Source organism: Acipenser ruthenus, chromosome 5, assembly GCF_902713425.1.
Source record: "Acipenser ruthenus chromosome 5, fAciRut3.2 maternal haplotype, whole genome shotgun sequence".
Taxonomy (NCBI): domain Eukaryota; kingdom Metazoa; phylum Chordata; class Actinopteri; order Acipenseriformes; family Acipenseridae; genus Acipenser; species Acipenser ruthenus.
In genome coordinates, this window is record NC_081193.1 from 21,770,823 (window position 1) to 21,786,083 (window position 15,261).

Below are 15,261 nucleotides of genomic sequence, written 5' to 3' on the forward strand. Positions count from 1 at the left end.
CTTTTTGTTTTTTCTTACTCTCTGTCAGAGTCAAAGATTATTTGTCTCGCTCGCTTGTTTGGTGTTCCCGTTGGTGGAGGATGATTGTAAATCTTCACAGAGACAGATTTGTTAAAAGTAGCTAAAAACCACGAATTGTGGGTGTTGTCGAGTGATTGAAAAGTGGTCTCGGGGTGCACAGGAGTCAAATATGGGTCAAGTATAAGCCTCTAGACGAATATGCCATTTTGACATCACTACTGTGGTATTATGCCTTTTTTTCAAATGGCTCAGGATGCAAATATAGCCTTCATCCATGTATTCTCTCTCTCTCTCTCTCTCACATTTTAATAGGAGCAGGAGCCATTAGCATGTAGAAGATTTTATACTGAGTCTTCCTTTTTCTTATGTGCTGTGCCATGAGGCGAAATTAAATACTGCCATCATTTCGATCATTAGAAGAAAGGGAACTATGTGAATACCAAATCTGTGTGAAATCTCTAACAGTGAAAAAGAATCAAGTGTACTTTTGACTTTTAAAGGATTGGTAATATTTTAATATTTAGACGACTGGGATATTTAGATCTGCCACTGTAGATCAGGGGTCTCCAACCCTGGTAATTTGTGAGATTAATTAAAAGGTTTTGCTTTGTTTTGGACAAAAAATGCTAAGACTAATGAACAACCATAGTTCAGATAGAAATGACTTTTGTTAAAATGTAATATTCTTTATTATTATTACAATGTTAAAGGGACATCTGATGAGGACACACATATATTCTTTTCATCTGTTAAAAACTCAAGTCCTTTGTATTTTTTTTTTTATCAAAAGGGTTCTAATTTGAATGTAAATTGTGCCTTTTTGTTTAACTATTATGAACAACAGTGCTTTCAGTTATTGGATCTTCTGTTAAAAAAAACTAATGTTTGTTCTTCATTTTGAAAAATAAAACGTCACTGCATCGATTATACATTATTATACAATAATCGAATAAGAAATTAGGCTCCCAATTGCACCACTTTTTTATGAAGCAAATGAACCATGCTGATAATGCAAGCCATGTATAACCATGTTTATTGTTAAACCTACTGTACACTCGATAAAAATGGTACATTTTAATTATTGGTATTGTGTTGTAAATAATTAATAAATCTGGGATATTTAAAATGTATAGTGCCATTTATTTATTTATTTATTTATTTTACTTTTTTCAAAGAGCATACAACTGTACTCCGTTTGTTATCCAACATTATCAAACTCTACACACAGTTAAAAATTCCAGTCCACATGAAGTTAGTTAACTGAACTGTGCTGGATTCAATCAAAAAATGAATTGTAACCTTTACATATGTCAGGAAGTTTGTTTGAATACGGTCATAGATCAGAAATTTGACAATTCACTGTACTAAACATTAACCAAGATTACAACATCTATATTGTATTGTGTATTAACGATACCTTGTAAATACAAACAATATGCTACAAGGTTTTATTAATGATTGAAAAGAATTCTGAAATGTTTTCAGAATAAAGGCATTTCCTATCAGAATCACCAGAAAGAGTGCAAAATGACCAGACAGTATAAAATAAAACAAGCATAGCATTTTCATCCATAACAGTACATAATAAGAGATATATATATATATAAGAGTCAATCACAGAATTCAGTAGATTCCTATGAGGTAAGTGAGGTAAGATGATATGTCAAACAATTGTGTGTGAGTAAAGATGATTAATATTGGGCAGAGGTTCCAAAAAGCGAGGGCAATACCCAAATTTGGTTAAAAATGGGAACACGCAGATGAAAGTGGGTAATGAAATGGGATACTTTGCATGCTTTTCTGTAAGTAAACTACAAGTCTCACACCCTTTTGCACAAGGCACTGAGTAAACATGCCAATTTTGAGGATATCCACATACTGACATTATTGACCCAAAGGTATAGAACTTTAAAGTGATATGCCCTTTCAGTTGCCATAAAATACACAATTGTCATCAACTCTAACGTAAGCTTTGCTGAAACCATTCTTCTGTCTTGTCAGTAGCATATAAGGCGTTTCTTTCTAAACGATAGATGTAACAGAAGATATATGGATACCGGGAAAGTGCAGGACAGCTGTTTTCAATTAGTAGTCTTCTTCAATCTACAATCTACATAATCTTAATCTCAAAAATATAAAGATATACTGAATAACAACATTCTTTACAGTCTTGATTAAAATAAACCGAAGGGAGATGAGTGAAAAGTCTGCACCTGAAACCATGGGTAACATCGTAGCAAAAGAAAATTAGGGATACATTTATTGTACATAAAACTACAGTACTCTATTTCACTTTTTGTTTTATAAATTTAGTGTGAACAATTATTTTACCTCTTCGGGAATGTGCAATTATTTCTTCTCCTTACCATAGTGATTCCAGACACAGCAACATGTTTTTCATGCCCCGCCCCCACCCACAAAAGTATTGATGCATTGTTCTGAGTTCTGACTCTGATCACAAACCACTTTGAACGGAGTATCTAGGTGCTATACTTCCAGAGATACGGCCTAAAACCTTGCTTAAAAATCAGTGTTAGGGGCACCTTCAGATAGTTGGCTACCTGCTGCTCCCACCTCCACCATCTGAGCAGCTGCAGCTGCTTAAACCCTCACTGCCTGGGATTGCCAAATCTGCGTCGCCTAAGGCTGTGGAGCCTGCATCACCTAGGGCTGCCACGCCTGCAACGCCCTGGGAGGCCAGTTTGCCACTGCCTGGGGATGCCAGCACAACACCGTCTGGGGATGCCTGCTTGTCATCATCCAGGGCTTTGTTGTATCCAGCAGCAGCATTTGCGCTGTTGGAAATCTGTGACCAGAGCCCAAGAGAAGGAAGCCGCCAGCTAGAGAAGGGGGTACACCCAGCTAGAGAAGGGTGTGCCACCCCGCTGTCAGTCTTGTAGCTGCCAGCATTACCAATGGCAATATGTCCACTGCCAGAACTGCCTTGGCTGGAGGAGCTTTCTGCTGTCAGCTATACCACGGGAGGAGGACCTAGCCCCACTGTCAGCATTTCCGCTGACAGCATTGTCACTGACGGTACTACACTGATCGGTGGTTTAAGGCTTACCTGCATAGTACAGGTGTTATGCATCAGCAGCAGTGAACACTGTATGCTTTTCACCATAACCGACAGTGTGTCACTGACGCTGGCCTGCATATTGGGTTGCTGCTTCTTTTACTCGCAGGAACTCAAGCGATGTCGCCAGCCAACTATTGGCCTCTGGAGGACAAAGGCCAGGCCTGCAGGGGTCCGCTCTGAGCTCACTGGGTGCCTGGCCAACAGGATTCACTGTAGCACGATGAGGAGAAACAGTCCCTGCCGGTTTTGACTTGCTAACCTGCGGGAGCGCCAAGGCCAATGCAATGCTCCCTCTGGAATCCGCAGCGATGACCGGAAACTTCGCACATCCAGGACGTGAACCCACACTCCCCTGGTTGCATGGCTCACCCTGTACACCACGCGGCCATGCTTTTACCAGGTTCCCTTAACTTTTTATGAACTTTCTGATTCGTTCTTATTGCAATTTCTGAAATATGTTTTGCTAAGTATGTGTTAAGGTGCTTTCAACTGAGTTCAGAAGCTGCTCTTCAGTTCTAGAGAGAGTGAAATGTGATTATTGTAAAAAAAGAAATGAGATGAGCTGAGTTTGCGCATCACACAAATGTTAAACAAAGGTAAGCTCCCAACTTTTTTCTTTACAAAACACTGAATTAAGATGTACTAATATATGGTTGGTGGTTATTTGGTTAAATGTGTTATACCTTTCTATATATTTGTTCCATCAAAAGTTCTCAATTATAAATACAGTATTTTAAATGTATAATTCTCATGATCAGCTAGTTTATTTATTTGCTACGTAATGGCGATTGAGATTCCTGTTTGTACTTCTCCCCTCCATTTCAAACATATAAATAAATAATGTTATCATTTATTCAACGTCGTATTTACTTTAGATTCCCCCGATACTTTTTTTTTTTTTGTATATAAAGATAAAGGTTGTTACCACTCAGAATAACAGTCAATTACGTTGTTTGAAAAGTATTGTCTATTGTATAATCATAATATGTTTCAAATCTATAATTAGGGCTTCAGTTAAAAGAAAGTGTGATTGCAATCTGTCTGAAATCTATTCTCAGGTGTCGTTTACACAGAAGTTAACTCCCTCACAGCACACACTCGCACTTGTAATTTGAAAAGATTAATCACTGTCACAGACACAGGTCAGAAAGAAATTAAAGTGGCATATTAATGACCTGAAAAAAAGTAAGTGAAGAAATGCTAATTCTAGCTCTGCACCGATTTCTGTTTTAGCAAGAAAGCGAGGCAGAAAACGTAAGCAAATCAAGAAAAACAGACTTTAATATTTAATACTTCTTACAGAGCATACTTTTCTCGGATTTCTGTACATTTACAAATACATTTTATACTTCAGAATTAGTAGAAATTTATTGTTGAGATTTTAATTTTGTTTCTGCAGTTATTCAAATGTGCTGTTTTTTGGAATGTCTGCATATTAAGTGAAGTCTTCAAAATCACTTAGGTATAAATGATAATGAATTTTGGAGAACTCTTGGCAGTAACACAGGCATGAAACTCATGCGAAAACATTGTACCAAATCACTTCACGGGGCAAAGTCTGACTGCGTCTGGTTGCAATATATATATACTGTATATATAATTATTATTTTTTTTTTACTAAACAAACATAAATCGATTGAAAACATACAAATATTAATGTCGAAATAAATATCTATACAATATATGAATAACGAACTAAGGAATAAATAAATACATACATAAATTAATCAATAAATAAATAAAACCTCCTAAGATAAAGAAACACTTCCCCAAAACCTGAATAAAAAAAAAGTAGTGAAAAATGTATATATATATATTCTTAACCTCAAACAAAAAAACAAGAGGTCCGACCTACAATTGAACCCGGATCTGGAGTTTTGCAGTATACATGTACGCAGTTTGGAGTAGTGGTTAGGGCTCTGGACTGTTTACCAGAGGGTGGTGGGTTCAATACCAGGACACTGCTGCTGTACCCTTGAGCAATGTATAAATGGGTACCAGAATTTGTATGTAAAATAACTAATTGTAACTTGCTTTGAGAAAAAAGCGTCATCCAAATAAATTAGTATTATAAATAGGCGAGAGAAACGCGGAATACTTCTGGTCGCTCTTCTTTGCACTCTTTCTAGAGCAGCAATATCCTTTTTGTAGCGAGGTGACCACTTTTACAGTTGTGCCTATTTGCTTGGTGCTGGCCAAGGTTGCCCCAATTGTTTCTTGAAACTTGGCTTGTGTTTTTGATATCTCCACTTTTAATGGCTAGGCACTTTTGATAACTTGACGTTTTTTCACATTTCCAATGTGTTTTTGTTTCAGATATCACTTCTTTTTTCACTTATAACACACACACACACACACATTACGGGAATAGCAAAATTGTTCAACCTATATTGAGGCAATGTATTACTGTTTGGATAGGGTAAATGTAAATAGTATCCTAGTCTGTTGAAAGAGTTAAGATGTGAATCTGTGTAACGTAGCGGTTATGTAGTTGGAGTGAAAGTATGACTAGTTAGGGTTCAAATCCTGCCTTTTTTATATATATTAAAAGTTAAAGTTATGTGTACAAAGGTATGTATGTTTAATGTATGTATAGTGTCATTCATATCAACTACATTTTTTCACATAAACAATGTTTTTGTTACACATAAATAAAATACATGTATTTTTTTTTTATTAAGTTTGCAATATAAACCCTGTGTTGGAATCGAACCCAGGACATGCTTTTAATGCAGTTTGTCATGCAGATGCCCTAGCTTTCATGCCACAAACATTGTACAACATTTGCAAGTAGTATAGCAGTAAAGTTACTGTTTTTAACAAGTAACAAGACAGACAAGATTTTGTAAATAATGATTATGTATTATCCTGATTGTATTGAAAGCTTTCATCTGATTTTGCAAACTATCATAATAAGCTTGATCCGTTCATTTAGTATATTTAGTGTTCCGCGTTTACATTTTTTCTTTAAAAAAAATCTCTGGGAATTTTTCGTAGTTTATTTTACATATATTAAAATTGAGAAAAAATGAATTTGATGAAGGAAGTCAAGAAATAAAGGTTAAATATATTTGTATGTCTTTATTTTTTTTTAAAATGCAGCATTTCACCTGTGTAGCATTCTCCAGAGTGACTATTATATTTATATTAATAAACGTTATATATTATATATACATATATATTACATTATATTATAATGACATTATTTATATATATATAGTGTAACACAGCAGGGAGGGGGTTAATCCTCCCTGCATGGAAGAAAACATGTGCGAATGCACATTTGTGTTAATTGTTAATTATCCCCTGCACCTGGTAATTATTGTATAAATTAGGACCAGGTGCAGGGTATATAAGAGGTGCAGTCAGTCTGCTCAGGGCTGCTGTATAGAAGGAGGCAGATAGTGTGCTATGTCTCCGAGCAGTCATAGAGAAGTAAGTGCTGTGTCAAAGCTGTGTGGTTTTAGTTTGTTGGGGAAACGGCTTAGCCGTCCTACTTGTAGTCAGGGTGTTCCTGAAAGTTGAGTTAGTGCTCGTAAAGAGTTAGGTGTATGTTTTGTATTTTGTTTATTTGATTGTGTTTATTCAAATTAGCGCAACCGCGCTGTCAAAATCCATTTCTGTGTGTTGGGTCTATTTTTAAAGGGGCAACAAACCCGAGTGAGTTGCGAATCTATTACAATATATCTATCAGGTTTTTTTTAACTCCCGTCTGAACCAAACAATGTTATTCCAAACCATATAAAGATAGTGTGCATTGCATGACTGAATTGTTTACCTGGCATGGCGAATCCAAGAGTTAGGACAATATAATTTAAAAACCTGTACAAAAAACCTCCATGCAAGAAGCCTGTCATTATTGAGACCTCTTTTTTTCAACTTTGTGTTTTGCTTGGAGGTCTATGGCATACAGTATGCTATATACTAGTGTATGTTTTCTGTTGCTCTTCAAATGCAAATATTTTTACCTGACATGTCTAGTTTGGCCGCTATGGCGGTCCAGGTGTCTTGCTTCTTTAGCTTATCCTTATAATCTGGACGGGACATATCATACAGTTAAGGTCATTTTTGAACCCTGAAAACCAGTCTTCCGTTCACCATCTCTCACTGTACATAGTGCAGATAACATCACACAACAGCACTTAAGTTGATTGGTCTAGATGGAAATTTGGCTCAGGCTATTATTTAAAAAATCGCCCTGTTGAGTATTTAAATGGCAGTGTTTATATGATAGTGAAAAAAAGGAAATAAATATCAAGATAGATAAAGAAAGAAAGAAATGTCTATGTATTGATTTATGTATTGATTTATTTAAATATGTATTAATGTTTTACTTTTACCAAATATATAGACAGTACTTCAGCATAGCTAATTCTCAGAAAAATTTATGTTCCATTTTGTCCAGTGGGGACCATAAATAGCATTACTCTCATCAACCAGTATCGAAAGGAACCGTACTTCCTTGTGCCAATAGGGACAACAACGAGCGTTGCACTGAGCTCAAGACCAGAATCTCAGAATGATGATGATGATGATGATGAAGATGAATGATGACTCAACAAATCTCCAAAATAAACAAAGTCCTGAGAATTCTCAGCTGACTGACTTCATCTTTCAAAATACTGCTTGTCTCAACTAATCATGTAGCAAGAGTTGCGCGAAAAAAATGAGGAAACAGCCGATTTTGAAAGATGCAGAAAATATTCCCATCTTCATTACAGAGAAAATCTTTGCCGGCAGCTAGCGGGAATAGGTATAGATGATGACGTATCGCTATACGAGCCAACAGCCAAATTAAGTCAGCCTCCCTCATTGTTCCATAAGTTACATGTTCCTGGCTACCTAGAGAAGCATTAGAACTGCTAAAATAGATCATAAGACGTTTGTTGCATGCTTCGCTCCTGAGTGCAACGGGAAACCATTATGTATGATTCGCAATCGGCCTTGCTTCCAAATTTGTCTTTCTCTGGATGCTGATACACATCACAGAGCTAATACATAGTCAAAAAAGACAGCAGCAGATGGGTTGGGTTGAAAAAAAAATGGACAGCCAAGATAAGTTAGCTGGGCTTGTCAATGAAGCACCTGAGACGTTAAGTATCCACCACAGTGTTATAATTCATATTTTTAATCTTGTTTTTGATTTTCTTTGCAGGTTTGATAAGATGCTATAAATGTTTAGTTATACTGTTAATTTGTCCCACAGTTCATTTTTGACAGGTAATAAATTACCTAATGTAAGTTTTTAATGTTGTTCAGTTTTATTGTTATTTATTTATTGTTATTTTTTACATGAAATAAAAGTTCTCTAAAACTATAACTTTTTGTGTTTTTTGATGCCCTTGTAATTTTTATATGCAACCATTATAAATATAATTTTAAATAAAAACTACTTTTAATAAAAACAACTTAATTTTCCCTTTTTTATCATACATTACCATGATAAAAGGTTTTACATAAAATTTGACAATGTACTTTGTGATATTGTGCTTAGACTGGACTACTTTCATAAAGGTCTTTCTATAGATATATTGGGTTTTAATTTCTGATGTAAGGTTGCCAAACTACAAGTGCGAAACACAAAGTGGTCATATTTACGTTTTGGGGAATTTTGGCATACAGACCAGGGCTCGGACAAAATCGTTTAGCTCTTCAATAGTAGAAGATATTTGAAATCCTCATAAAATGTCGCATCTGTCATATGCTGATAATTTTTTTTATATCTAACTAGGAAAGGGGTCGAAATTGGCAGTTCTTAAAAATATTATTTATTACTATACATTTTTCAATAACTTTTTGGGTGGTGCAGTTTATATTAAAAAAAAAACATATAATACATTAAACAATAAAATATATTATATCATTGGAAACAACTACTAAAGCCCTTTCTATAGATATATTGGGTTTTAATTTCTGATGTAAACTACAAGCGCTAAGCACAAAGTGGTCATATTCAAGCCCAAATATGGTCATTCTACCTTGGTGTCAAAGGGTTAAAATGAATCTGAATTATTACAGGAATTGTGAAAAAAAACATGGAAGAAAAACACTTTAACCAGTTCAGGAATGTATCTATCATTTATTAAATGTATTTATGTTTATAAGCAATAATATGCTTATTTCTACTTGCATATCCCATACCAGATCTATCTAAAAGCAGTTTATCATGGGCCAGATAGCTAGTGCAATAGATTATTTTTTGTTTCATTCAAACTTTAATTTTACTGTAATTAGTGACTGATAAGTAAAGCAATTGATTTCACAGTATACAGTACATGAGAGCTTACCAGCAGTGGAGTGGAGGTGCACTCAAAAAGGGTCCCTTTCATTTTCCTTTCATTTTAAACCTCTTACAAAGAAGTTCGATGTGGAACAAAAAAAAAGGTAAAGGAACCCTTATTGACTGCTACACCCTGACTTTACAGGTATGTGCGCTACTATTTTATTCATCTGGCACAAAACAAAGACTGTAAATTAAACAGTTTTGTTTTTTAAGAGCATAAGAAAGTTTACAAACGAGAGGAGACCATTCGGCCCATCTTGCTCGTTTGGTTGTTAAGAGATTATTGATCCCAGAATCTCATGAAGCAGCTTCTTGAAAGATCCCAGGGTGTCAGCTTCAACAACATTACTGGGAGTTGGTTCCAGACCCTCACAATTCTCTGTGTAAAAAAGTGCCTCCTGTTTTCTGTTCTGAATGCCCCTTTATCTAATCTCCATTTGTGACATTGTCAATACCTCTTAGAATTTGGAATGCTTGAATCAGATTGTCGCGTAGTTTTGTTCAAGACTGAATACATTAAATTATTTAAGCCTGTCTGCATATGACATGCCTGAACCCAGAATAATTCTGGTTGCTCTTTTTTGCACTCTTTCTAGAGCAGCAATATCCTTTTTGTAACGAGGTGACCAGAACAGAACACAATATTCTAGATGAGGTCTTACTAATGCATTGGAAAGTTTTAACATTACTTTCCTTGATTTAAATTCAACACTTTTCACAATATGTCCGAGCATCTTGTTGGCTTTTTTCTATAGCTTCCCCACATTGTCTAGATGAAGACATTTCTGAGTCAACAAACTCCTAGGGGGTCATGTTCTGTTTTGCTGATTAGAAATTATTATTTAAGTATTTGACTGGGTGCCAGATGGCTAAAAGGAAATTGTAAAAATGAAAAATAAAAAGAAACTGTCAGCTAAAAAAAGGGAAAATGAACAGACTAAGCTAATCATATATCCTTCCTGAAGAAGAGAACTCTGTGGTATTGAAAGCTTGTGATTCATTATTGTTTAGTGAGTCCAATAAAAAGTATAACCTCTCTCCTCTTTGTTTATCATCTCTGGACTGATACGGCTACCATTTCACCATCAACGACCATTCATTTGTACAATTAGTTATTTTGAAATGCACAGAATACTGGTAAATGACATTAAATGACAGAAGAAGAATGCAAAGAAAATGTAGCATAGATTTAGCATAGAAAAAAGAACATATATATATATATATATATATATATATATATATATATATATATATAATTAGGGCAGCTGGCTCTAATATATATTAATATATATATATATATATATATATATATATATATATATATATACTTAAGGCATATTTAAGGCATGTCTAACCTGTTAACACTTTTACAATCAAATGCCTTATTCTGTGTTTCAAAACACTGGGACTTATCAAGTACCTGCACCAATGGCTTTAGTTATTCTAATGTGTTATATGTGTGCTATATAAACCTGACCCATGTACAGTATGAGGCCATAACCTTGAGTAGACAGGTATGTGAGTCTAGGAGAGGATCCCTCATGTCCTTTGTGTTCATCACCTGCAACATTAAGATACATTTTGACAGGATGTAAGGTGGGTCTTAGCCAAGGACGGTTTACTTGGCGCCATGACCAGGTGCTGCAATGTTTGCCCTTAGCATTGGAAGACAAGCATAACATGACCAATGAGTTGCCACCAGTTCCATCTAAACATTACACACAAAAGATAACATTTCTCCGCCCAAGAGAGCAACCGCCAAGAAAAGGTGTTAAAACCAAGCCTCGTCCAGGCCAACTGGAAGCTGCTAGGGACTGGAAAATACTGGCAGATGTTGGTCAACGGCTTAGTTTTCCACCTGAGATTGCCACCACTAACCTTCGACCAGATGTTGTCTTGTGGTCTGGATCAGTATGCCTTGTTCACCTGGTAGAGTTAACAGTGCCATGGGAGGATGCTGTAGATGAGGCGTATCAGAGGAAGAAACTGTGGTATGCTCAACTAGCCACTGAAGCGGAACAGCGAGGATGAAGAGTCCGGGTTTACCCAGTGGAGGTGGGTTGTCGAGGATTTGTGGCACACTCTACAACCCGGTTTCTCAGAGACGTCGGATTAAGTGGCCAAGAGTTGCGTTGCACAGTGAATAACTTGTCTAAAGCAGCAGAGAGGAGCAGCAACTGGCTGTTGTTGAGACGGAAAGATTCTGGTTGGGGATCTCAAGCACAACAGAAAGAAAGAAACGCTGATTTACGGGTAAGTATGCTGGATTGAGTTGAGTGGAGGATGGAGGGGGGTGATGCTGGGACACCAGAATCATCGTTGAGCCCTCTTGAGGTGTCGTGGGCTAGTCGACGAAACACAGAGGATGGAAAGTGCCCACTTGAAGGCCCCAGAGATGTACCCTACTAAGCTCAGTCCAGACAGTTGTCATGCTGATGCGCTGGGGAGACCACACTGTGGTTGATCCCTGGAGCCAGCATCACAGATGCTATGTGTGTCGATGTGCTGGGGAGGCAAAATAAATTGATCCCTGGAGCCAGCATTACACTTCAGCCATCAACACCAGGCAGAAGGATATCTACATCATCAGATGGAAGGAAATGCAAATGGATGGAGACGTAGATGGATCACATTAGTTTACTGTAAAGCTACGTCTTAGTTGGTGCTTATCATGGCGAGAGCCGAGTTCAAATCACAATGAAGTTTTAACATTTACTCTCATGTAATGGAAACCTTAATCTTCCATAACGACTAATCATAAGTCAGGAGTGATACTGAGAGTTTGGGAGTCATTAATGACAAGAATTTATTGTACAAAACTGCATTTTGTTTTCCTTAATTACTCTATTTAACTATATACACAAACACTAGCTTGGTGTTCTAGACACATCTAGCTCTGTCTGTTTTATTGCTTGTTGTTATGTAGCAAGTAATAACAAACACCAAACTGAACAGCCTCGCCTACATGGATCAACTGGAACACAATTGCTTGGCAAGTCTATATTCTGTCAGCAAGTCTATATTCTGTCAAATTTCAATTATTATTATTTTTTTTTAATACAAAACATCATTTTGAAGAACAAACAGACACAGATCATTCATAGTCAATTGCGGAAAGCAAGGTTTTTCCTTTCTGTGCATAATAGGTCAGGTGATTTCTCTCCAATTTAGGATAGAATCAAGTTCCTTTACAGCCTATGGCGTGTTCTTCACATTATAACTTATTAGCAATGACTACCAGTACAGGCTGCTGTATCTAAGCTGAAACAGGTGCTGTATTAGCAAATAGATAAATTAATATGAATAAATAGCATGCAATTAATAAGACATTTATACAATAACAATGTATGTATCTGTGTGTGTGTGTGTGTGTGTGTACACACTACATCATCATATGGAAGGAAGCGCAAATGGATGGAGACACAGATGGATTACATTAGTTTACTGTAAAGCTACGTCTTAGTCGGTGCTTATCTTGGAGAGTTCGTGTAATGGAAATCATTATATATATATAATGAAATACCTTTTTATAAATGTAGTCTGTGTTGTTATATAACTATATGGATACTGAATATAAAATGAAGCATATTCCTATATATATATATATATATATATATATATATATATATATATATATATATAATGCCAACATAAATGACACTGCACTATTAAAACTGTACATTTCCCTTCGTTAATGGGTATTAAAACTGAAATACTGGGTTTCTGATTTGCTTTGGGAATGATGTTGCTCATCATATAACAACAAACGGACCTTGCAGCCACATTTTAAACATAATTTGCATCAGTAAATACAGGATGGGATTGGTCTGAAGTGCATTTATTTTTCTCCCTATCTCCCTATCCAATAATAAACACAAATGTGGCTTCACTAATTTCCTTTTTAATGTTGAAATTCATTATTTCAATAAGGTACTAATTTTAACAGGACGAACAATAATAGTAATATGACTACTACAACTGATACGACTGCGACAACTACTAATAATAATTCATTTCAAAACTTTATAACTGAGCTCAATGCTTTACAACAACGTTACTCATTTAATCAATCTATACATAAATGTAAACTTATAATAATAATAATAAATAATAATAATAATAATAATAATAATAATAATAATGCAAAAGTTGAATCAATTATCAGATGCAATACATTTCCCAGAAAATCAATGTTTTGAATTGATGTATCTGATAATTTATTTTTTAAGATTAACTGAAGGAGGCTACACAAATACACAGGCATGTACTGTGATCTCAGTTTATCCAACCTCACCATTTACCATGTGAACCAAGTAACGCATACGAATGGCTGAAAAGTTTATAATTTGGTGAATAAGTGGTTGCTTGACAGATTTTTAATAGTAACATTTTTGACTGCATCTGTTGCATTTAATGTGCAAGCACTTCTTAAATTAGACCTTACACTATGTGCATTTTATTGAATGTTACCGTCTTTGAACATAAAAAAAATAGTACTGTACCCCAAAAATACCTGGTCACATTCACACAATATATATGACGCCAACACTTGAAAAAATATGCCCTGAGAAAGCAAACAAACAATACTGTACCGGCAGCTCAATTTTAAAACATACTTAATAAAAAAGTGCCCCCTGACCAATCGTATTGTATTGGCGTCTACACTGTAGTTTGCATATATCTTTGTGTGTTGTCTTGCCAATAAGATGCATATGTATAAAAAAAAACGCAAGGTGAGTTTCGTTTTATATGTTTTTGTTTATGATTTACGTTTAGTTTCTATTCATCACACACTTAATTCTGCAAACGTGTAAATCTAGCACTTTCATGTAAGATATATATATATATATATATATATATATATATATATATATATATATATATATATAGCTGTACTGTACTCCACTTACCTGACCTGCAGTTTTCCAACAAAGGTACAGCATGAAAAAAGAAACCAGGAACCGCTTTCTCTCACACTGCATATACAGTCAACCAGAGGTACATCCACTTGGCGTTATGTAGTGCCAGCTCAGGCACAGCTACAGAACAGTCCTGTGTGTGAATTTGTAGAACTATGCTACTAGGCTACGGCATTTCTTTCACATTAGTTGTCACTCGGCTCCCAGCTTCATTTCACTCCTTCTGTAAATGTGTCCACTGCTGGAATGTCCAGGAGAATTGTTGTCATGGGGTTTGTCTGATTGGCTGCTCTTCCAATGACGTTTTGGCAAATGGCACACCCATTCAATATATGAAGTGGCTCCTTGCAATGATGACGGTGGGATTGGCTGAGTAACGAGCTTTGGAGATACATCGGTATGCCACTTTCGCAGCATGGATGCATGCTTTCTTGTGAATGAAAATGTCAACAGTGGCGTTTTCTGTAGCACTACAAAGAAGTATAACCAGCTCCCTTAACTATTGATTCAGAGTAGAAAGTATCAATACGTTAGTACTCACCATTGTTCTTTTACAAAAAAACTGTTGGCAGCTGATACTGTATGCAACTGGTAATTTACACAAATGCAAAGGACCTTGGTTTGTCCCATGACTATAAAATAATTAGCTTAATTCATATGATCAGAGTTAATATTCTTAAAATAGGAGGAAACTGCAGTGTCATAATGAAGGAACACTTAAGCCTGACAAAACTGTTGCAATTCTGTATGCATTTGGATGTTGTACTGTTCCAGTGTACTGCCAAAAGTGTTCAGCTTCAGAATTACATTTTGTATAGGGATGCTTGAACTATTCTTGGGGTTTCTAATTTTCTCTGCATGCAGTTGGTGGCTGATATGAGATGGCAATGACTGTAGATCTCATGGTAGAGTAGTATTAGCCATTCTGGTACCACAGTGGTAGCATGTTCATATGTTGT

The 15,261-nt window shown here is 35.8% G+C and overlaps 1 protein-coding gene across 2 annotated transcripts in view; it reads right to left on the reverse strand.

The window, feature by feature from the left end:
* The window catches only part of LOC117403283 (muscarinic acetylcholine receptor M3-like), a 100,260-nt gene extending 85,746 nt beyond the window's left edge, over positions 1–14,514 (reverse strand). For both annotated transcript variants that reach the window (XM_034005318.3, XM_059023820.1), the window contains exon 1: positions 14,294–14,514. The gene's annotated coding sequence lies outside the window, so the exon portion shown is untranslated. The remainder of the gene's footprint in view (positions 1–14,293) is intronic.
* Between the last annotated feature and the right edge of the window lie 747 nt (positions 14,515–15,261).